Here is a 21,147-nt window from a genome sequence, read left to right as displayed (position 1 = left end):
TTTTTTTGTTTATTTTTTTTTACTTGAGAGTCAACACGTATCAATGCCCGAAGGCCACTCGGGGATAAGGGGCAACGAATGTAATATTGTCGTGTAGTAACCTTTTGTTTAGGACATATAGACTGAACTCATAATTTCAACAAAATAAATAAGATAAACAAAGTAAATGTGTACGTACATATGTATATCAATAATGTTTTAATGTATATATATATATATATAAATATATATATATATATATATATATATAAATATATTTGTCTTTAAATAAGCAGAAGTTTGTTGCTACACAGTCATGAGCATGTTTCGGTCTACCAGTATTTATCAACTAGAGACCTCATCAGGCAACAACCCATATTTCCGAAAACGGAATTCAAAATGAAGAGCGAAAATTAATTCTCAGCAAAAGAAGGCTTTTTTTTCTGAGTGTGAAGATTCACGGAGAACAGGGTTGAATTGGGTGTGAATTTGTTAGTTTATTCATTTTAGTATTTGTTTATTTACTTATTTATCGGTGACTTTATTCATTTTCATGTTGGTGTTAGGGGTTAGGGTTACAAAACTTAGAGCTATAAAGATATATATATATATATATATATATATATATATATATATATATATATATATACAGGCAAGCAGTTAATAATTATTATATATATATATATATATATAAAATAACTTAATTATTAACTGTTTGCTCGTATATATATATATGTATATGTGTGTGTGTGTGTGTGTTTGCGTGTGTGCATAGAATAATCCAATTTTTCCACAGGCACATTCATAGATTCTTCCCAGAATGGGAGGGACTTTAGGATTGTTTTCCTTTCTCACTCGCATGTGGTCCGTAATCGTTTTTCTTCTACATTTTCCCACGAAATCCTGATGATTTCCTCTGAAATAGGGACGAAACGTTGATTACTATTTTATTAATTCTTTATTTTCCTTCTCAAATAACATAGCGTCAGCCATCGCTTGTATTTTTATTTTATTTTTACTCATATATATATATATATATATATATAATTATTTTTTTTACTATAATAATTAAATACCTACAGACACTAGTGTTTCATCCTTTCGGGATCTTCAGTGCAGGGTGTCACGATTACTACCAGTCGAACGATTCGAACCCCGCGACACGAGACATCTCTGGCTCGATTAGCGGAGGCCGTATCCATTCGGCTACCATTAACCGCGTGAAATAGCGTTGAATTTTAAACATTTTAATTTAAATGTTCATTACGTCAGACAGACAGTGATCAAATTGTTATACGATGATCTACGCATAAGAGCTAAATTGACCGACTTTTAATTCAACTGAAAGTGCTCAACGATAAGAAACTAATTTCTTAAAGGGGCTGTCATAATTATTTTTTTACTATAATAATTAAACACCTACAGACACTATATATATATATATATATATATATATATATATATATATATATATATATATATATATATTTACCCGTATTCATTGGCTCCTATAACTTTTCCCGTATTAATTTTAAGTTTCAATCCATGTGCTAATAAGCAACATTTATAATTATCCACATCTAGTTTGCTAATAAGATTTTTTTTCCGATGAGCCATTCATTTAATATTCGTAAATTAAAGAAAAAAAAACACTTTAATAATCATGTGTACTCCTTTGTAAAACAATAAATTCTACATGATTTTACTCAGAATTCCCATTTGTATATATACTAGCAGGCCACCTGGCATTGTACGGGCGTAAAATACGCTTAAATATGATATTTTGATTAATGTATTTATTATTATATTGGTCCCAATATATAATAGTGATTTAAATAGTAAAATAAAAAAAAAATACTGAACACATGGAAATAAATAACTACAACACGAAAGTAACAGATATGTTGAGAGCAAGGGTATACAATATTTACATAGCGCCCATTTGCATAGTTATGAGAAGACCATCCGTCGTCTCTCGATCTCGTTGTCTCTCTCAGTCTCTCGTTTGGGCTCTTGTTGGGTCTCTCCCGTATTTACGGTACCAACCATATTTATATGGTTGACACTCCACTATGCTAATGTTATATAGTTATTATTATTAGTATTAGACGATACCACTTGTGCGCGTATGTTACGTGAGTTCTTATTAGTAAAGATATGAGTCTTAGTGAGAGTTCTTGTCTTATTACATATGATGTTGTATCTTAAAGAGAGAGAGAGATGTGTATGTAATGACATTTTATAACACAGACATATAATAACAATACAATTTACCTTTTTGTAGAAATCACAAACACAAAGATGAGCTTTATCACAAAACACATGATGAATTTATTTCCTTACGACCGGTCGTGATTTCCTCATTAAGAATTCAAAGTTTCACATTTTAGTTTCTGAAGTGACGTCTCGCTTCAGACGTCCGCCTGTCTCTGAGTTTACTCACTGACCGTCTCCCCTGACTGTCTCCCCTGACTGTCTCTCTGACTGTCTCCGCGACCAACTAACTCCCACTTCCTATATTGAGAAATCCATGCATCCCGGCCACGTGAGCAAAATTCACGCGTTTCAACATGCGCGACTTTGCACGTTTCCGACATTGATTTCCCAATAACCTATTTTTCTTGTGTTGTTTCCACAAAGGAATTTAACCTACATATCTAATTTATTTAACCCATATTTTATTATCCACATTCTTTTAACAATTGAATAGTTTATTTATTTATTTCATCCGAATTAACAATTTACTGGACATTCCATTTAAACCTATTGTTCTTTAAAACTTATGTCCAGCGTTCGATTTCTGCTTTCTCTTATTTTCATTTTAACTAATCTCTCTATTTTTATACTTACATGAACAGGGGACAGCCCTTATCATGTAACATCAATAAGGTGGATCCTACCACGACATAAACTTAGGAATCTTTGTATTCCTTACGCAAGAATCTGTCACAGACTCAATACTGTACTTGGTAAAAATCTAGTTGTACATCACATTCTTCTGAGGATTGAAGGTTCAGTCCTCAGTACGGGCGACATTCAAAATACGTTTGCGAATGACTTGGGATTTCTACGCTGTTATGACTGACGAAACAAGAGCATGCAAGCAGCACTTATAAAATCAAAGGGTTCCGTTTGAAATGTTGTGCAAATTCCCGAGTTCATAGCAAGATTCCCGAGTTCCCCAGAAATATTCCCGATTCCAGCAGATGCACGTGGAGAAGATCGGAGGTTAAATCGACCGAAACATTGCGAAAATCACAATTAAATTGACAAAATTTGAAGAATACAAATAATAGTAATACTTTATCTTACTCATTCTTATATCACGCAGTTTTGTTCGAAAATTGATAATGATCGGTTAATTAGTTTGGAATTTCATCCAAAAACCTACAAATATATCAACCCATACACACACCTAACTTTATATATAGGGAATGATGTATGAAGCCAAGATTTTTATTTTCATTTCGTTAATTGTTTTTATAACTCTTACAGACGACTCGATATAATTAGATTTTTAGAATGACCTCGTTGACCTCGTTTATTGAATGGTTGAGCTCGAACTGCTTGATTTCTTTGTCTAAATGGCCAGCAACCTGCTCTAATCTGCGATAAAACGATTTACTAGAAGCAAAGCATGAAAAATAATGCGGACATTAAAAATAAAAATAACAGAAAAGCGACACCTTTCCCATATTTTTCTGGCTTTGGCTGATCTCTCTATCGGACCGGAGAAGTTATCTGTAAAGTAAAAATTCATAGAATAGACTTGGAAACAAAAGGTGATTGGTCACATCGACAAGTATCGACCAACCGGAACTTCTGTCGAAGCCATTTCCCAGTACCGTTTTTATTATCTTTATTTTAAGTATCGCAGTTCTTGCAAACAACCAATGCGTTCAGAATTTCCGACGTTAAAATAACTGATATATAAACTCATTTTAGATACGTTTCATTAAATTCAATCTAGCCGGTCCGAGTCAGCCATTTTTTTTCTTGGCTCTTTTTACTGTTAGGAATAGATTTAAACCCCTTTAATTTTCCCGCTTAAATTAATACGCATTTAATGTGTTGTGTAGATAGATATTTCCTGTGTTGTTCAAGAAGTCAGTTATTCGGTTATGGATCCGCTTTGAAAAGCCCTCGTCGTTACCATGTAACTCACGGAGAAAGTTATATACTGTTACCTTAAGCGGTGAGCACTATATTTCCCTCTCTACGATGTTCTGTAATTCACAATTTTAATTTTCCTCTCCATTTATGTAATTTATTTATTTCATTAATCTTATCAATCTTGCTGCAGTCTTCTTCTTATCAAGGCCCGGAAGCCACTTGGGGATAAGGGTTATTGCGTGTACAGTATTCAATGGGATAGTGTCGTAGTAATCGTTAGTATTGGAGATTTAATAAAGTGTCTTACTTAAGGGGGCAGTTCATCAGGAATTTGTTTATGTTGGACTTGAAGGCATCCAAGTTGTAGTCAGGTGGGAAACAGACAAGCGGAAGAGAGTTCCACGGGTGCGCAGTTCTAAGAAGCTTTGTTCATGGAATCTACGTTTTGATTTAGGCACAGATAAAGAATGGGGAAAATTATTGACAGTCTTCGTAAATTTACAATTTTTTTAGTAAAAAAAAAATAGCTTGCCTTACTTTTGGAACGAGCGTTATATGACATACGACTATAAAGCCGTAAGCTGTTGAAAACTCATGAGTCCATACGGAATCGTTGGTCAAGCAAGGGTACTTCTAGGGGAATCTTATTGAGCATTGCTGCCGTGTAGAGCGAGAAGCTGGTGGGAGCTAGAACACACCCCTGCTTTCAGGACGTATAGAAAGCTGCAGCACACGATGGCACCTTGGACTTTGAGCAGAGAAGGAGAGAAATTGAAGAGGTTGGAAGGAAAAGAAGAAAAGAGCGACGAGAATGACCCGCCCCCTCCTCCTACTCTACTTTGCGAACTGTCCACGACTTTTCCACCACAGACTCGGACTCAACAGCTAAAACACCCTTAGGTATGAACCCCAAAGATAGGAGACTGGTAACAAGTGACAGGACTGAATAATCAGATAGGAGTCGGGGCCAAGGTAAAGCCTCATCAATTGGCTGGATGTGATGGTTGTTTAGTGGTTATCAGTACGGACTAGCGACCTGGATGTTTCAAGTTCGAATTTAGTTCTTTCCACTAAAAATCAATTCCACTTAGGATATTGTCGCCCTTCACATAGTCCCTAGCGTAGTCTGCGCTGTCTCTATAGAAAGAATTCTAACTAGAAAAATATCGGGGAAACCAATGTCAAAAATAGTATATTCAGAGTTATACTATATGAAGGTGATGATTAATTTGTTTCATTTTTATACATTTTAAAACTCCTTAGGTATATTGTTACTTTTTGTCGATGAATACTCATCGACTGTCTTTTTCTATTACTGCATAATGTGTTCTCTGCTTATGACAAAAGGACACATACTATCTATTTTCATTCGTAACCGACTTTCTTTTAAATTACTACACTAGCAGGGAGAACCGCCGTTGCCAGATCTTGAATGATTATTAATAGATGTACCATATTTAATTGTCATCGAAATCGGCGAACTCACCGATTTATGAATAAAATTGATTGATTGTCTGTTCCAATTAGAATACAACCATAGTCCACCAAGAGGAAGTTCATATGGCTCCCAACAGTGACTTACTCTGCGATATCTTGTGGAGAATTTACAGATGATTTTATGAAATTATCTTCATATAACGAGTATATATATATATATATATATATATATATATATATATATATATATATATATATACGTATATATATATATATATAATTATTTTAACTTTTTAAAATATAATAACTAAACATAAAAAATACAAAAAAAATCGCCATCGTTGGAAAATTATTTTGCTTATACGCACAATAATCTCCTGCAATAGCTGAATCCATTTGCTTTTATTAATTCATAATTTATCCTAATGCTATTTCAAGGATTATCAGTTGATTACCATTAAATGCAACTTCCGGGTTTTTATATATAAAAAGAGACCCAGACGAACTGATTCTCTGTATCATAGCTTTTCAATGTGACTGGTGTAGCACTCATTCTAATTCTGGATAGAATCAATAACCATAAAGCTCTACCCAACAACCAAAATAAATTTTATCTATCCTCGGGCCAAGATCACAGGGTAGTATCTGCTCTGATGCCAATTTAATCTTTCCCGTCCTCAGTTAATGGATGACAAATCCTTCATAACTGAGACAATTTTAATATTTGTTCCTATCCAGTAGCCATTTCGGGGGGGGGTACCCATATTAACAACTCTGCCCTTGTGGGGGTGGGGCAAGTCAATAGAAAAATGATATCTGACATGTCAACGTATTTAACAGAAATAAATTGAAAGTTGGTAGATATGTTTAAATTTAGAAAATAGACGTTTGTCATATATATATATATATATATATATATATATATATGGAATTTTTTTAAATCTTATAAAATACTAGAGGGGATATGCGGCGTTGTGAAGGGGACACACAAGAGGGTGGAGAGAGGTGTTAAAAAGTTGTAGTAGGCTGGAACCCATAACGTGAAGGAAAAAAAAAACAAGGTGAGGTTAAAAATGTGGTAGTGGATAGGCAGGCTCGAACCCGTCACGTGATGGAGTAAAAGGAGATGAAAAAAAAACGTAACGCGCTAGCCGATGTCGCCATTGCGTAAGCAGAAGTTGCGTGCTTCGAATTTAAGTACAGTCAATCGAACGTACGATGACGTTAACGCTTTGCTGCTTTTTTGAATAATTTCGATTCATACGAAAAAGCCTTACAAACACCTAAGAGGACACCACGGTCGGAATTTTTCTTAGCTCGATTAAAAAAAAAAAGGAAAGAAAGAATGCGAGATATTACGATCTTGAAAGTATGCGAAAACATTTCGCAGAATTTAACCAACGCGAGAATAATCATCCAAAAGCCTTTCCTGGGCATACATAAACGCTCGCGCCAATTTAACCTTTTATATATTATACTAGTGGGGGTAGCCGGCGTTTCCCGAGTGTTTGGAGGCGTGTGTGTTGGAGGGGTAGATAAAAAACGTTGGCCGGGTGTTTGGAGGTGTAAAAGAAAAAGTTTTAGTAGGAAGGTAGGCTTGAACCCCGAAGCCTTGACGCGAATATGGAAACCAAAGTCTGAGACCTAAATATTTCGGCCACGAGAAGAGAGTAAGTGATAAGTGTCTTAAGTTAAAGTTTATAAAGCGAAATTGACAGGTGCAAGAAAGTTAAGTCGCGTGACATTTGACCTATTTTTGCGCTGCAAGTCATTTCTGTTTCCCCCGCTCCATCATTCGCTTTTTTTATACTAAAAAGCGTAACATAGAGGAAAATAGCGCGTAAAAGTCGGGCAGATTAAATATAGCAGCGATCCCCGTTCTTAAGTCGTAGATATTATGATTTAGACAGCATATAAAAAGTTTTAAGAAGGAGTGAGCAGACTGAATCCCGGCGAAAAAAGCCTTTGGCGGACCGAATTAACAACCATGAAGTTACTAGTTAGTAGTATTAACCAACAGTCTACAACAATCATGTCTAATAATGTTTATACAGAAATTGATCACCGTTTCCACAATAAACAATTTGTTTTAATTTACTAAGTTATTCACATGACGCTTAAGTATTAGCAGGAGATTTCATTGCTAAAGTTGCTAAACCTAAGAATGTAGGTGTACAAAAGAAGTAAATGATATTGTGATCCCATATAAATTACCGAAACATGGTAAATAACTGATTATCTATGAAGGTTTAGAATCATTGTGAATTTGAGATGAAGTTCAGTTAGTGATTGAAGGAGATTAAATGACTTACTGACAAAATAATTGTCCAAAGAAGGACTAAAAGAGTTCTTTTTTATTATTATTATTTATATATTTTTCAAAGCTTAACAACTTCCAAGAAAAGGTATTTATATATATATATATATATATATATATATATATATATATATATATATATAACGCTTTGTATATATATATGTGTGTATATATATATATATATATATATATATATATATATACTTGAAGAAGTACCCGTCGTTGACTGGGTTCAAAAACAGCCTACAGAAAATGGACTCTGATTGATGAAAGTATGATAGGTTATGAAAAGGTGGGGGTTGTAAGGAGATAGGTTTTGATACTCAAAAATTTTACCACAAGCAAAATATGATGAAAGTAAAGATAATTTTCGCGAAAATATATTTTTATACCAATTTTGTTTCCATTCATAGCCAAGAGTGACCAACAAAATGATGTTTCCTTACAAAGAGAAAATGTTATATATATAAAATATAAATATACAAGAAATAAATGTTACCATATGCAATAAAAGTTACTTTTATGGTAGAAAAGTTCATTGGTTTGTATTTTTAAGTAGTTTGTATTTTTTTAAATTCACGAACCGGTTTAAAAAAAAATTTAAAAGGCAGCGACTTTGAAATGGAGAGCCCCGTTTTCAATTTGAAGGAAGGGCACCTGAGCATTCTGTGTTAACAATTTAAGATAGTTCCGTCAACGTAAGGAATATTTATAAACATATTTCCATGTTTTCCGTTATTTTGTGCTTGAGGAATGTTCGATTTTGGAATGTGTAGTTTATATAAATATTAAATATATATGTAGTTTATATAAATATTTAAGTAGTTATCGCTTAAAATTTCGTTTTAATTACGGTTCGGTGAAATTATTTCAAGTAAAGAGTATTAAAAACTATTTTTAAAAAAACATGAACTGAACTTTTATTGACTATGGTAACATTTATTTCTTGTATATTTATTTTTCGGGTAGTCTTTGTTGGCTTTTCTGCTAAACACTCTTTCTAAATAATATCGACGAAATATCGAAAAATAAAGAAACAAAAACAGTTGTGAAAAATAATGAAACTTTACTTACTTTAGTAAAATAATCCGAAATAGCAAAATTGGATATTAAAAAGTAAACACGTAATTACTTCAGTTTTTTTAAAGCAAAGAATCGATAAAAATATTAATAAGAAGAAAATTGACCCCTTTTAAAGCAGAACAGCTTGGTTTCAGTTTTGCAGTGTTGAACGGTGTAGTATTGCGCCGTCGGATTCAGGCTTGTGCTATTGTAATGTAAAGAACACGCAGACAGGGTTGTAATCAAATAAATCCCTTCTAGTACACTGACAAAAAAAAGATAAAAAGATATATAAATAAAAATCAAAAGGTTATGTAAATGTTTTTAAAAAGACACGTACTCCCGTGAACAGGATGTTTTCCTTCTTTTGACACGATAACAAGTAACGTTCTTATTTCTTATTGTTTATCTATTTATCTATTTTATAAAGAGACCTACGTGCAAGTGGAGAAGGAAAAAAAACAGAGTTATGCAAAATTTATGTCGAGAATTGTCTAAAGTTCCGACTTTTTTTGGCTTTCACTTTAATAAGAACGTGAATTTATTAGGTGAATTTATGAGGTGAATTTATTCGACACAATATTATTCAACTAAAAAAAATAAATAAAAGCAAACGTGAATTGAGATTAAAGTAAAGATGTTATTGTGAACCCTCACCCCTTTTAAAAAACCTTGTTAAACTTTGTGACATATTTATATTCTATGGAGGTCAGGCGCGAACGAACACCCCATAATTTTATTATACCATATTTCTTCAAACTGAAACATAATTATCAAAGTATACTTAAGCAAATAGATGTGAAAAGTCTTTGTTAAAGTTTATGCCATATTTCCATGGAGTACAGGTGCGAACGCAGACCCCACAATTTTATTGTGTTTCATCTTTTCGGAAATCATCAGTGCAGGTGTCACGATTAACACCAGTCGACTGATTCGAACTCAGCGATAGAAGCAACCCCTGGCTTCATTAACAATAAATTATTACAAGACTGCTCAATACGTAGGTAGAGCAGGGTATATTCTTTATTTATTTTTACTCAAGCAGTAATACGTTGCTACACAGTCATGAGCATCTTTCGGTCAGCTACTAGAGATCTTTTCAAGCGACACAACTTATACGAAAGAAAACTTTGCTTTTGTATCGCCTAAACAGGTCTCTAATTACTGGTAACTTGCTGACCGAAACATGCTCATTACTGTGTAGCAAAATATTATTTCTCATGTAAAAACAAATAGTCTCCTTATCTTGAGCATATTGAGAAGTGATACACGAATTGCCATTAGCATATAAAGCGATGCACTTTGTGTAAACCAATCGAGCTTAGGTATTTCGAACGATGTCAAAACATCGTTAATTCACAACTCGCACAGCAGCCGCCGATTAGCGTAATGGTGAGGGGCATTGGCAGGCGTACAGGCGGCCGAGTTACCATCCTGGCTTGAGGCAGTTGCCTGTCTAGCCGCACTGATGAGATGTGAAACAGCGAAATAGCACTGTATGTGGATATATATATATATATATATATATATATATATATATATATATATATATATATATATAAATTTTTAGTCATTCAATAAATGTAAAAACTTATGACGTGAATTGTTTAAATTCTAAATCAAAAGATTTTTATTATTCTATTTAAGACAAAGAATACCTTCGAAATATTATAACTCTTTATCCTATAGGATTTCGAGGTCTACCAACTTTTTAGAGGAGAAAATATTAACAAATAATTATAATGGCTTACATTTTAATTGATAAAGTCAGTGAGACATTGAGTATCACAAATAAAAGTGTTTTAAGTATTTAAATATCATGGAGAAGTGTTGGTTGGTTGCTTTTGTTTTACGGCATATCAACCCTTTTAGGGTTATTTAATGCCGAATCCAAAGGTTTTGAAGAATTTTTTTTTAATAGAATATATTTGTTGTTTTCACGTCGGTTTCTATTTAACCCATAGTTGGGACCCTAACAGGTACTACCACTCTGGGTCAGAGTGGACCTGGGAGCAATGGTAATTAAAAGGCGGCTCCACACTCCCCAAAGCACACTGGATGTAGTTTAAGGTAATATCCAGGACCCCCATTGAGGGACTTTTACCCTCTGCAGGGGGACAGGCGGCGTATTCTAATGCCCCAATGACAGAGCCGCATAGAGAAGGGAAGTTAATGAAAAGGATATAAAAATTCACATCCAAAGCAAATTTTATTTAGATGCTGTACTTCTAGAATATTACGGCCAAAAATATTTTGTAAGACTTATAACCAACTGATTGTTAGATACTTGTATTCTGAAGAATATATATATATATATATATATATATATATATATATATATATATATATATATGTATATAAGGCAAAATGTATGTATGTGTGTGTGTTTGTATATCTGCCAAAACCAAGACAAATTAGAATAGAAACTACATTTTGATCTTAGCCCGAAGGCCAAGAACAACAGAAAAAAAGCAACCCTTTTTTTCTATTTATTTGTAATAATTTGCTTCCCCACGAATACAAAATGTGACATAAGGTCGTTTTTAATTTGGGGATGGAAACCAGCTCTCCTAAGAAAAGGCAAACGGGGAACTCTGGTAGGGACCAAAAATAATAATGGTCTCAGTGTAGAGGGTTTCCGCTTCACTGACCGAGACAAATTAACTATGCATGCATATTGTAGTACCTAGTTACAATGCCTCCCCACGGGACAGAGTTAGACACCGGGGTCGTTTTTTAACGTGGAGAAAAGGTACAAAAATAAAAATTGTCTCAGTCGTGAAGGATTTTTCCCCCCACTGAAAGAGAACGAGAAATGGAAGTGCCGCATCTGAAGAACAGATACTACACTTTTTATTTTAATTTATTTGCTTCCCCACTGAGCAAATTAGGCAGGAGGCCGTTTTTTAATGTGGAGATAGGGGGAAGGGGGAGGGAAAGGGGGATCCAGCTCCCGAGAGGTGGGAAGTGGGAGCTGGATTAGAAACTGTTGGTATGAAGGGTTGCCCCTTCAGTGACCAAGGTCAGATATGTGGGGTTACCCCCACATATGGCCTTTGCTAGTCATAGCTGGCCTTTGCTAGTCATAGCTGGCCTTTGCTAGTCATAGCTTTGCAGTATTTGCCGGAACAGATTGTATTTATTTGCTTCCCCACTGAGCAAATTAGGCACAACGCCGTTTTTTAATGTGGAGAGAGAGGGAGAGGGGAGGGAAAAGGGGAACAGCTCCCGAGAGGTGGGAAATGGGAGCTGGATAGTAACTGTTGGTATGAAGGGTTGCCCCTACATTGACCAAGGTCTGATATCTGGGGTTACCCCCACATATGGTCTTTGCTTGCAGTATCTGCCGGAACAGATGGTATTTATTTGCTCCCCCACCGAGCAAATTAGGCACAAGGCCAATTTTTAATGTGAGGAGTGAAGGGAGGGGAAAGGGAAAAAGGGGACCAGCTCCCGAGAGGTGGGAAATGGGAGCTGGTTAAAGGTCTGATATCTGGGGTTACCCCCACATCTGGTCTTTGCCTGCAGCATCTGCCGGAACAGATGGTATTTATTTGCTTCCCCACTGAGCAAATTAGGCACAAGGCCGTTTTTTAATGTGGAGATGGAGGGAGGGGGAGGGAAAGGGGGATCCTGCTCCCGAGAGGTGGGAAATGGGAGCTGGATAGTAACTGTGGTCGTAGGGTGATCCCTACCATGACCAAGTTCAGATATGTGGGGTTACCCCCGCATATGGTCTTTGCTAGTCATAGCTAGTCTTTGCTTGCAGCATCTGCCGGAACAGATGGTGTTTATTTGCTCCCCCACTGAGCAAATTAGGCACAAGGCCGTTTTTAATGTGAGGTAAAAACCAGCTCCCCTTAAAGTAGGCAAAAAGGGGGCACTCTGGTTACCAAAAATAATAATTGTCCCAGTATAGAGGGTTTCCCCTCCATTGACTGGTACAAATTATCTTAAGTGCAGCATCTGCCGGAACAGATGGTGTTTATTTGCTCCCCCACCGAGCAAATTAGGCACAAGGCCGATTTTTAATGTGAGGAGTGAAGGGAGGGGGAAGGGAAAAAGGGGACCAGCTCCCGAGAGGTGGGAAATGGGAGCTGGTTAATGGTCAGGCATGTGGGGTTGCCCCCACATCTGGTCTTTGCTAGTCATAGCTAGTCATAGCTAGTCATAGCTTGCAGTATCTGCCGGAACAGATGGTGTTTATTTGCTCCCCCACCGAGCAAATTAGGCACAAGGCCGATTTTTAATGTGAGGAGTGAAGGGAGGGGGAAGGGAAAAAGGGGACCAGCTCCCGAGAGGTGGGAAATGGGAGCTGGTTAATGGTCAGGCATGTGGGGTTGCCCCCACATCTGGTCTTTGCTAGTCATAGCTAGTCATAGCTTGCAGCATCTGCCGGAACAGATACTACACTTTGATCTTGACCAAAAGGCCATTGGCTCATGTTTTAATTTGTAGCCTTGCAGCAAACATCTCTTTATAGCTCTGTCATTTACGGCAAAAGAAAAAATAAATCGCAAACTAGAAGTTTTCGTTGGTGGCGCATGAGTCATTTTCTTAATTTTTTTACTTTTTAAAACATTACTCTATATTTGATTAACCATGGTATACTAATTAATACGCAATCTGCATTCAACAAATTATTATATTTAAGCGTATTTTTTGACCGGGCAATGCCGGGCAATATCGGGCGCCTTGCGAGTATATATATATATATATATATATATATATATATATATATATATATATATATATATAGAGAGAGAGAGAGAGAGAGAGAGACGAGACGAGAGACAGTATGTAAACGCAAAACCGTTAGATAATTTCTGAAATCTCTTGACCCCGATGTCCATCCAAAACACAATTTTTCGCACAGAGAGCATGAACATAGGTCTTATGTTGATCCCCTATGACCAGGGTGGGACTAAATCTAATTGAGAAGAATTCACCGATATTTCCTTTTTCGTTTGATTTTTCAATCGCCCAATAGTTTCGTTTCATCTCCGTTGGTCACACAGTTGCACTCAACGTGAAGACTTCCCGGACAAGAACCTCGCGATTACAAAAGACACACACACACACGCACATGCTTGCGGCGCGTACGCACACACACACACACACACAAACATTACACACATAAACACACACAAACGCATACGCTTTAGGAGATTGTTAGTGCGCAATCTTTGGAACGGTCAAAGGAGATTTATGGGCCAATCACAAAACCGGCAATTTGAACAACACAGAAGCACTAAACTAAATTATTAACCAATCACAAACAGGAAAAAAAGAATTTTATCGACCAATCAACAAAGGTTTATACAGAGTAATGTTTTTTTTACCTCTACCTGAGGTTATAAACAAATGGAATGTATACATGGGATGTGTCTTTCATGAGTTTGTTTATCACGTTTAAAACGACAATAACTCATGCTAGACTATTTTCTCTCTCTTCGTTTATATATATATATATATATATATATATATATATATATATATTTCTATAGGAATATATTTTTCTTATTATATATCAATCCTTAAATAAGAAGCTCAATGTAAATACAGAGCAATATATAGAATAAGTGACACAAATTTATATTAAATATACATGATGTTGACAAAATACATGATGTTGTATTTTATTCCTTTAGATCAATTGATACTTACAGTTCTTGACAGTGTCTGTTTTGTAGCACAACATCAATCACTTAATAATTATATTAATATATTATATTAGATTCACTAATTGATTCAATTATTAGTGATTGATTTTGCGCTACGAAACAGATACTGTCAAGAACTGTGAGGATCAATTGATGTAAAGGAATAAAATATAAAAAAATGTCAACATCATGTATTTTGGAATATGAATTTTTGTCATTTATTTTCTCTCTCTCTCTCTCTCTCTCTATATATATATATATATATATATATATATATATATATATGTATGTATCAAAACTCATCAGTGCCGCTAGACTAGCATCCCCCCAAGCAAAGGATTGAACCTAGAACCGTCGTAAATATATATATATATATATATATATATATATATATATATATATATATATATATCATTTAAATACGGTACTGTTGTAATATATGGTTAAGTAACTATTTTAAAGCTTTACCGCTCACTAATTCTTCGATCAAATTTCAAACACTTACTACAGTTTATGGATCCTCTCCTCAGCTATATTGTGAAAAACAGTTTGTCAATTTTCGTTCTGTAAAAAAAAATTATCATGAATTTACTGGTCGTCAAAATCGTAAAAAAAAACAAGTAAGGAGGTGAGCGACGCTTTTTAACACTGGTCTCCATAGCAACCACGTCGCTCAACGACTACTGTTTGTACCAATTCGCCGCTCTCGCGAAAATAGAAGATACAAGTGAAAAAGAGAGTATGAAAGAATGAAAGGTAGATAATTGGGGGATTTTATTGAAAGCAGACGAGGGTCGTACATTGTTATTACATATGTGCATGTTATATTTATGGGGGCAAATAAAAAAAAGACTGAAATTTAACAGAGAACAAGTACATTTACTGGAAGCCTGGAAAATCATGAATTACAATAGAAAAATGCGAGCATGAAAAGTTATATGGTTAAGCTTAAACCTGGAAAAGTAAAGGAGTAGTTGTTATAAATGGAAATAAAAAAAGGACACGATATTCTAGTAAAAAATATAATAAATGTATGAATTAAAATAATGCATACATTTATATGCTTCAGTTTGCATTATGTTTAAATTTCTTGAACTCTCTATGTAAAGAATGACTTTTGAAATAGTTACGTTATAGTTTCAGCGCGGTACGAAAAATATATCGGTATCTGACATTTCGAAATGAAATGAAAATGGAGGAATAGCATAAAATGCTAAATAGTAATTAAACGTAGATACAAACTTGAATTTGTATTTACCATTGTATTCTATTTCTTTGTTTTCATTTCATTTCTAAATGTCATCATTAGTCCTGGATATGACCTTAAACTATATCCAATGGTGACGCCCAAACTTTCGATATTTAGAGAATGTGGAGCCACCCTTTAATTGCCATTGCTCCCAGGTCCACTCTGACCCGGAGTGGTAGCACCTGTTAGGGTCCCAACTATGGGTTAAATAGAAATCGACTTGAAAAATAAAAACAACTATATTCTATTAAAAAAATTCTTCTTCAAAATCACTGGATTCGGCATTAAATAACTTGAAAGGGGTTGATATACCGTAAAAAACAACAAACAAAATGTCATAAAACCAAATTTTTAATATTCGCTTTGTATATTTCTGGCCCTTCTCCCTCGGTGCATTTAGGTGACTTAGTACCATGAGTGATTTTAGTGTTAGAATGATAAATTCAAACATGTATAAAGCGAAATATAATTAAATATATATATATATATATATATATATATAGATATATATATATAGATATATACATACATACATACATACATATATATACATTATATATATATATAATGTATACATATATAAGTGTGTATTACATATATGTATATGGTCATTATTCATGATTAGAAACTTCGAATATTTAAACTGAATAGATATCAATATTAATTTTTAACTCTGTAACCTTTCTGAAAAAAAAAATCAATATAAATATGAAATTCCAAGTGACAAGCTTTGATTTATTCAGAAAATGAATCTAGTTCTTTACAGTTCGTTTTATCATCATTCAGGCAGATAAAATACAGTATTATATACCTGAAAGCTATGAATAATCAGAAAAAAAAATGAACACATTTTATATAATCAGATTCATTTGAAAAAAAGTTGATTGACTTTCATATATATATATATATATATATATATATATATATATATATATATATATAACTTATTGCAGACTGCCTTACTTAGCAACACAAAGACATACACAAAGACACACACACATACACACGCACACACACACACACACACATATATATATGTATATATATATATATATATATATATTAATACTTTACACGCATATACAAACTTTCCTACACTGACGTGACAATATTTCGTTCTGTAGTTATATATAACTGATATCTCTCCGGGCAGGAAATCTGTTGTTCTTGAAATACACATATAATATGTAATATATAATGTCCATATATAAACCACATTAGTTAAATAATTTATTTAAAACTCGTTTTGCATATCTCGCATAAAGCAATCTATCTGATTTGTTGCAACTTTAAAAGTAAGACGAAAGCTCAGTATTTTCTTACACGAGGAAATAATTCTCATTATATAAATGGATGTGGATTTTAAATAGCATTTATAACTAAATTTAACAACCCTGCTTAACTCTATCAACCAATATATATATATATATATATATATATATATATATATATATATATATATATATATAGTGTGTGTGTGTGTGATGTTAGGCTATATAAGATATATACTATGGTCAAAATCGCTAGTTCCTTTCATCAGATTATTTAAATTCTCGATTATTGATACTTATCGAAGACATTCCGAAAGAAAAATCTGTCAAAGAATACTACATGGCACATAAATACCTTCGTGTGAATTTTCATAAAAATCGACCCAGCTGTTTTAGAGTTCATAGGGAACAAACTCTTATACGCAGAATAACATAAATGAATAGAAACACAAATTCCCTTTTCTTTAAAAGTAGCTAAATAGGCAGACGCAAAAATGCCACTTTTTAAAATTATTTTATGAACTAACTTTAGATATTTCTATTGCTTTTCTGCAAATTATTTCTAGCCGGATAATTCCCGTAACATTTACATTTCTTTAGTTTCAAATAAAATTATTTCTTATATATTATTATAGAGTTAATATTCTGTCGTCTTTTATATGTTATAAAATTGCGACTTCAAGAATAAAAAAAATATATATATATGTTACATAATAAGGGCTGTCCCCTTTTCATGTAAGTATAAAAAAAGAGAGATTTACTTAAAATGAAAATGAAATAGAATAGACGAAATTCGAACCTCGTAATTTAGGTTTAGAAATAGATTACGATAGAAAATTAGCAAACGGAATGTAAAACAAACCATTGTTAAGCGTATGGATGAAATAGTTTTAAGAAAAGAATGTGCATTGTCAATTCTGTTATGAAAATAAAATTGAAAGAATGCAACTACAAGATAATTTAATAAACATGTTATTAACATATTGGAAATATAGGTTAAAATTCATTTTGTAAACAAAGGAAAAGGTTTTGGACACGCATTTCCAGAGCACAGGAAAGAAGACATGTTTTAACATGTGTATGACGTCATGGAAAATGGGAAGTTCTCGATATAGTTAGAAACTTTAGAGTTAAGCAGGGAGAAACTGTGGGAGAGTCAGAGGGGGAGTTTGAGGACGACAGACGATAGTCTGCAGTTGGGATTCGACCGTCCAGAAGCGAGACGGTCATTTTTGAAACTTAGAATGTAAAGCTTTAAATTCTTGACTCAGAAAACCACGACCGGTCGGGAGAAGAAATAAACCCATAATGTGTGTTTATAAACGTTGTATTTGTGTTGTAATTCTACCAAAAGGTAAAGTGACAATTGTTATATATGTCTCATGTATATCATGTGGTTTAAAATGTCTTTACATACACATCTCATATCTACAATGTGAACACTAAGACTGTCTCCTCACACAAAGAGCTTCAACACTTCTAAGTATAAACATTTTTATATATATGAAAAACTTCATAACACGAACAATCTCTCTTACATCATCTCTCTCTAAGACACAACAACAAACTCTCAATAAGACTCTCTAAGCATCACTTTTAATAAGTCCTAACAACAAACAATAACAACAAAAACAACAAGAACAATAATAATAATAAGACTATTATATAACATATATCCATATTCGGGTGCATTAGCTTGAATCGAAACCGAAATAAATACTTATGACAAATATATACATATATATATATATATATATATATATATATATATATATATGTATATGTGTATGTATATATATGTATATGTATATATATATGTATATGTGTGTATATATATATATATATATATATATATAACTTGAATTCCTTCAGGCATAATCGAAACCGAAACCGAAACCGAATCTTATGAAAAATGCATGATAAAATTATTTATAAAATAATTGATGATTTTAGTGCCATCAGCTATAGTCGAAATCGAAACCAAAACCTATGAAGAATTCTTGATAGAATTATTTTTGGCAAAGAAATACAAGAACATAACAATTAAACGACCCGGATGTAAGCGCGACACAAAAACCAACACGCTATAATATTAATATATAGATATTCCTTTCGTTTTTCTGCAAATTATTTCTAGATAATCCCCGTAACATTTACATTTCTTTAGTTCCAAATAAAATTATAATAAAAATACTTTTACCATTTATTTAAGAGCAATTATTATTTAAGAGTAATTATTATTTAAGAGCAATTATTATTAAAAAAAAGTAACGTTCTTTCACTTGCTTTTTTCCTATTTAAAACGTAGATAAATAATTATTGCTTCCTCTGGTTAAAGAATCGTCGTGGTTCTGGTGTGATTTTAGGAGGTTCAATAGTTTTTATTTCTCCTTGTGGGACATCAACGATTCTCAGTTTGATGTTTTACAACCTCTGATTAAAGAATTACAAGAAAGACAGAGTAAGTAATACAGTAGATGTATTAAAGTAAATGTATTAACAAAAACAACGAACAAGCTCTGTTGGCTCTCCATAATTAATTCCTGGACTTCTGGTATTTATGTATATGGATCAGTTCATTCGTAGCTAAATCTTTGCTAAAATTGTCTGTGAAATGGGTATATATGCTGATGACACCGTGCTCTAAAACAGACACGACAGGAAAACAAATGAACACATATCTTAAAAAAAATTGCAGAAACACTAGTGGATGACCTCCAATCTGCAGTGGAATGGGGACAAAAACCGATGGCCATATTCAATTCTTCCAAGACTAAACTTGTTTCCTTCAATAATTACAAGAACCATTCTCTACAACGAATAACAACGGTCAAATACACTTTATCTGAAAGTACATCTTTTAAACTCCTCGGCCTAACGTTCTCAGGAAACATAAGTTGGAACAATTACATTGAGAGCATTGCCAGGACCGCTGCGGAAAACGTAGGTTCTCTCTACCGTGCTAGAAAGCTACTAACGCTCGAGAGTATCCTGTACCTATATAAGGCCACCATTCGCCCATGTATGGAGTATTGTTGTCATATTTGGGCTGGGGCATCTGCTACTAGTCTCTCACTCCTAGACAAGGTTCAAAAGAGAGTCGCCAACCTGAGAGGTCCTGAACTGTCATCTAAGCTTCAGCCTCTGTCCCATCGACGAAATGTAGCATCCCTTTGCCTTTTCTACAAGTACTTTAATGGTGAATTCTCTGAAGAACTGCAAGCACTTTTACCCCTCCGACGTAAATACCTCCGACAAACCCGACAAGCAGCAATATCGCACCCCTTCACAGTAGAGATCCCTAGATGTAAGAGAGCCTTCTACTCCAGAAGTTTCTTCCCCAGAACCGCTAGACTTTGGTATTCACTTCCGGGTTCCTGCTTCCCCAACTGTACTGATATGCAGAAGTTCAAGTGTAACGTGAACCGACATCTTGCTGCGCAACTCCCCACATAGTACCCCTGTAGATTATGTTCCTGATAGTATCCCTCTAGATCAAAGTGGCAATGTGCCTTGTTTGGGGTGAAAATGTAATACATTTTTTTTTAAATCTGCTACAACACCCAATCCCAAGCTGATTACTCCGAAAGATGTGTCATTGTTTCTACTTTTTTTTTCTGAGTAGACAAGGTATGGATTTTGAACTTTCTTTTTTTTGTTTTTGTTTTTTTTCTGCCAGAATGTCGTGGTTCTTGTGGTTTTGGGAGGTGCAATAGCTTCTACTTCTCCTTGTGGGAAAACAATGGCTCTCAGTTATATGTTTCCGTACCTGATTCATATGCAGTTTATGTTTGAATTTCGGGCCCTGGATTATGCAGATAACGTTGCCGAACCTCTGTATTACCTTCTCGGTTTCAAAATGGAAGCGTTATTTCTAAGATGTCGAAGCAAACTTTATCTCCAAGATTGTACTTTTTGAGTGATATAGTGGAGGTTCTATTTTGTGTGGTTTGTCTCGGTAGCAGTTTTTCGAATACTGAAGTGATTTCACAGCCAAACATATATACTCCACTACTGATCTGGTGGTTGCTGTCTTAGGGTTTACCGTAATCATAG

The 21,147-nt window shown here is 34.1% G+C and overlaps 1 long non-coding RNA gene across 1 annotated transcript in view; it reads right to left on the bottom strand.

The window, feature by feature from the left end:
- Positions 1–21,147, bottom strand: part of LOC145265763 (uncharacterized) — a 499,232-nt gene that overhangs the window by 383,297 nt on the left and 94,788 nt on the right. The window lies entirely within an intron of this gene.

This window comes from Euprymna scolopes, chromosome 40, assembly GCF_053919585.1.
Source record: "Euprymna scolopes isolate OS-2025 chromosome 40, ASM5391958v1, whole genome shotgun sequence".
NCBI classification, from domain to species: Eukaryota; Metazoa; Mollusca; class Cephalopoda; order Sepiida; family Sepiolidae; genus Euprymna; species Euprymna scolopes.
This window is presented reverse-complemented; position numbering and strand designations above follow the sequence as displayed.